Source organism: Euleptes europaea, chromosome 19 (genome assembly GCF_029931775.1).
Source record: "Euleptes europaea isolate rEulEur1 chromosome 19, rEulEur1.hap1, whole genome shotgun sequence".
In the NCBI taxonomy this organism is placed as follows: Eukaryota; Metazoa; Chordata; class Lepidosauria; order Squamata; family Sphaerodactylidae; genus Euleptes; species Euleptes europaea.
In genome coordinates, this window is record NC_079330.1 from 2,357,301 (window position 1) to 2,363,300 (window position 6,000).

A 6,000-nucleotide genomic window follows, 5' to 3' on the forward strand; every position below is an offset into this window, starting at 1 on the left:
TCCAGATATCACAATTTTGGTTCGCTTCTCCATTGTGAGAAATGAACCCACAATTCGCCATTTCAGCAAAGTTTGCTGCTTCCCTCTGCCATTCCCCACCGCTTGAAAAAGTACATACATTTTGCAATATTTCCCCCCATCTGTTGCATGCAAATAGCATAAAGGAAGCCAGAGAGTGATCAAGGGCAGCAGCGAAAAAAGAGGCCGATCAAAACAAGTTACATGGAGAACATCTGGAATCAAAAAGAAATGTCTTGGGGCCCAGATGGGTTAGCGCTTTAAAGGTTAAACCCAGCAGCTCCGCACAGGGCCGCTCCATTTCATTGTGGGCAGACAAAAGCCGTCGACAGATTTATCTTCTCTTATCACGTCTCACTTCTATCTCTCCTAGTACAGCAGCTGCCTGCTGCGGGGATGAGGAAAGCCATGTGGCAGAGTCATCCCCAGACATGGTTGCAGTCTCTACATGCTCAGGTAAGAAGAAAATAGACAACTTTGTAAATGAGCCCAACGAAAAGACCCCTCCCCTGAAAGCCACCTCATGAGGACTGAGCGTGCTACAGGAAGCCCAGAATGTTGTTGTTGTTCTTCCTCTTCCTCTTGCAGGAGAAGGGTGAAACTCCTGCTCCCATAAGCTGTGGCCCAGATCTGAATTGGGGTCCTCTGTGATCATCAACAATTCCTGGCAAGATCCGATCCCAGACCTCCCCATGTCTTATCTAGCTCATCCTGTCCCCCAAGCTACCGGTCATCACCACTGAGTTATGCATTGGGTGAAGGATGCATAGTTAAGCTGGTGTAAACATGCAGCATTGGTGTGTGATCTACCACCAAGTTACACACTGAATGAACAATGCATAGTTAAACTGGTTTAAATATACAGTGCTGATGCATGATTTATCATTGAGTTACACATTGAGTGAAGAATGCATAGGTAGGCTGGTTTAAATACGCAGTGCTGATGCGTGATCTATCACCAAATTATGCATCGAGTTAAGAATGCACAGTTAAACTGATTTAAACATGCAGCGACGCTTGATCTACCACCAAGTTACCTATCGAGTGACGAATGCACATTAAACATGCAGCTTTGAGGTTTGATCTGGTCTGAAAACAGATCCTGTGGCAGAGGCTCAGTAGCATCTGGTTCACGTGTTTGGGGGAGGGAGTCATTGGGGACTTTGCAGAACATTTTTTGACAAGCTGCAAAAGCAGGCATCTTTCTTTCTTTCTTTCTTTCTTTCTTTCTTTCTTTCTTTCTTTCTTTCTTTCTTTCTTTCTTTCTTTCTTTCTTTCTTTCTTTCTTTCTTTCTTTCTTTCTTTCTTTCTTTTAAAAAGGAGAGTCTATTTAAATGTTCTGTGACCTCTCTCCCCCTACAGTTAGCACCATGGAATTCACAATAGTTGTAAATGGGCCTTGTGCTGCTTGGCGCGTGCTTGCATGCCTCCGCTCGCCACACCATCATAATTCATTAGGCTGGAATTGTGTTGCTGGCCAGCCGGTCAGGATGGGAGGGGGTCAGTCGATTAATGGTGTAGAAGGAAGGCGAAGCTGGGCTGTGCCCCCCATGGGGCTGGGAAGCAAGCTGCTTGGCACAGGATACAGAGAAATAACCTTCCCCCTGCAGAAGTTCTGGTCACATCATGAGAAGACAAGAGTCACTGGAAAAGACAACCAGCATTGCTGATTCTATGACCTTAGGCAGATCATGAGAGGGAGGGCATCTTGGCCATCTTCTGGGCATGGAGTAGGGGTCCCTGGGGGTGTGGGGGGGGAGGTAGTTGTGAATTTCCTGCAACTCTATGATTCTATGACAATCATGCAGGCAGCAGGAGAAGAGGAAGACCCAACAAGAGATGGATTGACTCAATCAAGGAAGCCAGGGCCCTCAGTTTTGCAAGACCTGAGCCAGGGCTGTTAAGGATAGGACGTTTTGGAGGACCTTGATTCATAGAGTCACCAGGAGTCACTTCTGACTCGATGGCACTCAACACACACACACTGCAGAAGAGTTCTGGGTTCAGCTAAAACCAGCTCTTTTGTGTCCATGTTGTGTTCCCCTTCTGAGCTGCTGTGGTCTGTCAGAGCCAGCAGATAGGAAAGCTCGGGCTGCCCGTGTTTTCCGCCAGCCCCCGCTCGTGTGCTTCTTAACACCTGCTCAAGCAGCCGACCACCCCCACAAAAAACCTTCCACTTGCTGATTTGTTTTGATCATGTTGCTATTAAATGCACAGGAGCGGAGCAGATCATTTTTGCCCTGAACATTTGGTAACTTGCCCCCCCAGGGACAGACTGATGAACTTGGCAAGGCAAACCAGGTAGGGGGTGGCAGTGAAGGTTTTGAGCAATGTCTCGCCAGCACCTGGCAGGGCAAAGCGATTCATTTGGGTAGAGCTGGATTTACAAGCTCATCTTTCAAAACTGCCCAGGTGATGTGCCAGGGCATTGAAGGGCACGGAGTGACGGGGAAAGCCATCTGCAGTGGGCATCGTGGTGCCGGGGGGTGGGGAAGGGTCGTGGCTTAGGGGTAAAGTATCCGCTCAGCATGCAGAAGGTCCCTGGTTCAATCTCCGGCATCCCCTGTTGAAAGGACCAGGGAGCAGATAATGTGAAAGACCCTTTTCTGCCTGAGTCCCTGGAGAGCAGCTGCCAGTCCGAATGGGCAATACTGACTATGATGAACCAAGGGTCTGATTCACTATAAGGCAGATTCATGTGTTCATGATCAGGGGGAGCAATTCTGGGAAAGAAGGAGAAGGAGGAGAAGGAGGAGGAGTTGGTTTTTATATGCCGACTTTCTCTACCACTTAAGGGAGACTCAAACCGGCTTACAATCACCTTCCCTTCTCTACAACTGACACCCTGTGAGATAGGTGGGGCTGAGAGAGCTCTAAGAGAGCTGTGACTAGCCCGTCACCCAGCTGGCTTCGTGTGGAGGAGTGGGGAAACCAACCCGGTTCACCAGATTAGCCTCCGCCGCTCATGTGGAGGAGTGGGGAATCAAACCCAGTTCTCCGGATCAGAGTCCACCACTCCAAACCACTGCTCTTAACCACTACACAACGCTGGCCCTGAGAAAAGCTGTGGTCCTTGCAGAGATGGTAACAGAGAAACATTATCTTCTGTTTGCTGTTGGGTTGATAGATGGGTTTACATTGTGGAATGTATACATTGCATTGCTTGCATTGGGCATGCATGCTGTGCACTTTCTCTATGCTATCTGTATGCTGTACGTATGCACACCAAAGTACGTCCCTGCATGTTCCTGTGCCACAACTTTGCTCCTCCCAGCAAGGTGTACTGGCGGTACCTTTTCCTTTTCCTGCCCCCTCTAAAATACGTTTGGTAACACTGAATCAGGTCCGGGGTCCTTCAAGGTCAGGATTGTCTACTCAGACCGGCAGCGGGTCCCAGGGTCTCAGGCAGAGGTCTTTCACATCACCTACTGCTTGGTCCTTTTTAAATGGGAGATGCCAGGGATTGAACCTGGGCCCTTCTGCATGCCAAGCAGAGGCTCTACCACTGAGCCACAGCCTCTCCCTATGGCTCTCCAGGGTCTCAGGCAGAGGTCTTTCACATCACGTGCCTGCCTGGTCCCTTTGACTGGAGATGCCGGGGATTGAACCTGGGACCTTCTGCATGCCAAGCAAAGGCTCTACTGCTGAGCCATTCTGGGCCAGGGGTTTCTCAGTGGCTGCCCCATATGGCTGGCAGCATGTGGGACCAACACTCCAGGGCCTCTCAGGTGCTCCACACATAGTAAGTATGTGCAGCAGGGAAGGGAGGAAAAGTATCCAGAAGCCAGGAGGAAGACCATCGAAGTGACCTTCCTTTGCACGAGCGAGGGGGCACCTTCCCCAACTGGGGCTCCCTTTCATTCACCCACGAAGTGCAAAGGCATTTGCAGAAAGAGCGTTATCTGGCCAGTCAGTTGAATTTCATTTGTTCAGGACAAAAATGTATTTTCAAGTTAATGAACCTGTCACATTTTACGAGCGCCCATTTCCAGGCCTGGCAAGAGAGTGAAAGAAGCAGGGGTGTGCGTTGACCATAAAGGCTGCGGTGCTTTTGCTGAGAGCCAGCCACCTATTGCAAGGTGTTTTATAATGGTGGGAAAGGCACATCAACTTGATAGGCCTCAAGGTCAGGCCGCTGCCTGCCTTAAACACAAGGCCTTGTGAGATTTACGCACATATTAAGGCCTTTTAAGAAAAGTTGCTGCAGCGGGTTAGAGAAGCAAAGAACATCGCACATGTTTTGAGGAATGCAGCAGAGGTGAGACTCGTCCAGAAAGTTTGGAAGCAACTTCCCGCATCCCGGTTGCAAGGAAAACAAGACAGCCCTACCCTAGCCACCAGGATTGTTTGGGTGCAGAAAGTGGAGAAGGATACAGATGGAGTTTCAATTTATGCACATCCCATGAGAACAACCTGGAGCAGGACAAGAGAAGTGCCTGCCTTTGGAGGGGAAAATAAAAAGGTTTCAGATGACTCCCAACATTACTGAAGCTTATGTGCACCTTGTCTCTTATTGTACTTTCTAGCTTTATGGTAGCTGTACAGCAGTTTTGCAGCACCGGGACACAGTTGATTTTTGGTTGCTGCCAGTCGACTCTTTTCATTTAAAGGATGCAGGGAGAGTTAAGCCGTAAAGGATATTTCAGAAATAGATACACTTTGTATTTGTTTGTGCTATTTCCTCCTGGATCTTCCAGATGCAACTGATTAGCACAAAACTGTTCCCCTACATTAAAAGGATCTATCCTGACAGCAAAAATACAGCAATGTCTGTTGTAGGGAAGGGAAGGGGATTGTTAGCTGGTTTGATTCTTCCTTAAGTGGTAGAGAAAGTCAGCATACAAAAGCCAACACTTCTTCTACTACTACTACTACTGGAGAGCATATTCCTCAGTGCAGAAGACCACAGGCTCAGTCTTGTCAATATTTACTTTTGCACAGCCTTAGATTGGGAGGAGACAGCCTCAGGGCAAGAGGGACTGAGGATCTGACTCTCTAGGTCAGGTACCTGTGCCCTTGTGTACAGATCACTAGCAGAGGGTGAGAAGGCACTCTGTCCATGCTCGGTATTGCTCATTCCTCAGCCATTGCTTGAAAGCTGAGCTTTCCTCAGGGCCCCCTTGGGTGCAAACTGAGCTGTGCTAATTGTGCCCCCCCCATTTGCCTAGAAGCCCTTCTGCACAATTCTTCATTTTCTGAGCTGTCCAAATAATCCCTTGCAGAGCCAGGGGGGTTTACACATTGCAGAGGCACCAACTGACAAATTGCAAAATGCAGATGAAGTCAATTATGCAAACGCAGAGAGGTCTGCTCAAACGCGGAGAGGACTGCCTTTCCACTGGAGTGTTTGTCCAAGAAGGTGAAGCCGCAATCCAAAAAAAATAAGAGCCACCCTCCCCCACCCACCGCCCGCTCTGTTCTCTTTTCCAAGGGTTGCCCTGCAGCTTGAGTCAGTTAGGGGAAGGAATCAGTATTTCAGTCATGTTTCCTAGAACAGAAATTGTTGAAGGGGTTTCAAATATTTCTCAAGTCGGAAAACTGTCAAGCAGCAAATGGAGGAAAATAAGGATTTCAGCATGAACCGGGGTCTGGGTGAAATACGGGGATGGACAGAGAGAGAGATGGAGACAGAGAAGAGAGGCGGCTCCTGGCCAGTTTTTAACACACAAGAAACCACTTGGAGAGCCCAGGGTGCAAAAAGACCAACCAATGAAAAGGTGTCCAAAACCATCCTTTGCTACCCATCTAGGGTTGCCAGCCTCCACTCCAGATGGGGCCTGGAGATCTCCTGGGATAATTTATAACTGATCTCCTGGGATTACAACTGATCTCCAGGCAACAGAGATCAGTTCCCCTGGAGAAAATAGCAGCTTTGGAAGGTAGACTCTGTGGCATTATACTAGGGTTGCCTGCCAGGTCCCTCTTCTCAACCGGTGGGAGATTTTGGGTTGGAGCCTGAGGAGGGCGGGGTTTGGGGAGGGG